Here is a 1,090-nt window from a genome sequence, read left to right as displayed (position 1 = left end):
GTCTAGCACATTTTCTTACTTCAGCATTTGGTAGCAACTCGAAAAAAGTAGCAAGAAAACTCTATATACAGAAAACAGTTAAAGTACTAGACAAAGAAATTAAGTATTTCAATTATTGACAGTTAAAAAATCTAAAATATTACCTTTTGCATATCAGCCATCACAGTAAAACTTGCTCCAGTACCCAACTGCAGATCCTTTTTTAAATTCTTGATAAAAAAAATACAACTATGCTTGATTTTCTTGTCCACAACAGCCCAGGCTATAGGAAACATCTGATTGTTACCATTCTTCCCAACTACTACTAGAAGTTCACCCTTACAAGCACCCTTTAAGAAATATCCATCAAACCTTATAATTCTTATACATCCTTTCATCCATCCTTTCTTCAATGCATCAAGACATACATAGAAATACACAAATAAAATTTTATCAGAGATAGTTTCTGTATCCATTCTCAGCCAAACAGAACTATCAGGATTGGTTTGTTTTATCATCTCAGCATAATTACATAATCTTGCATACTCCAAGTTTCAGTCTCTCATGGACTCTCTTAGAAACTCTAATCTAGCCTTATAACTGATTGTTCTACCCACATATAATCTCAATTTTTCTCTGCACAGTTCTTGTATTTATCAAATCCTCAAAGATGGTTGTTTAATTATTGACAAAATGCTCTATTGGCCCCCTGTACTATGTCAGTTTTGTAAGTTGGACACTTCTACAAATATGTTTGTCATCTGGACCATTGAACCCATCAAAAAGCAGCATTTCACACTCTTTGACCGTTGACCTTACCTATGTGGCAAGGTCATGGTGACTAGGACAAAGAGAATGTAACCACGCGCCTAGGGGTGCGAGCGGGGGTCAATTTTTGGCCAATTTTACATTAAAATAATTAAAAAAATAAAAATAATATTAAAATTTAAAAAAATAAATTAAAAAGGGTTCTTTTATTCTCTCCATTTTTTTAAATTTAAAAATATTTTTAAAAATTTAAAAATAATTTTAAAATATTTTTAAAATTTTAAAAATAATTTTAAAATATTTTTAAAATTTTAAAAATAATTAAAAATATTTTAAAATTTTT

Source organism: Capsicum annuum, chromosome 7 (genome assembly GCF_002878395.1).
Source record: "Capsicum annuum cultivar UCD-10X-F1 chromosome 7, UCD10Xv1.1, whole genome shotgun sequence".
NCBI classification, from domain to species: domain Eukaryota; kingdom Viridiplantae; phylum Streptophyta; class Magnoliopsida; order Solanales; family Solanaceae; genus Capsicum; species Capsicum annuum.
This window is presented reverse-complemented; position numbering follows the sequence as displayed.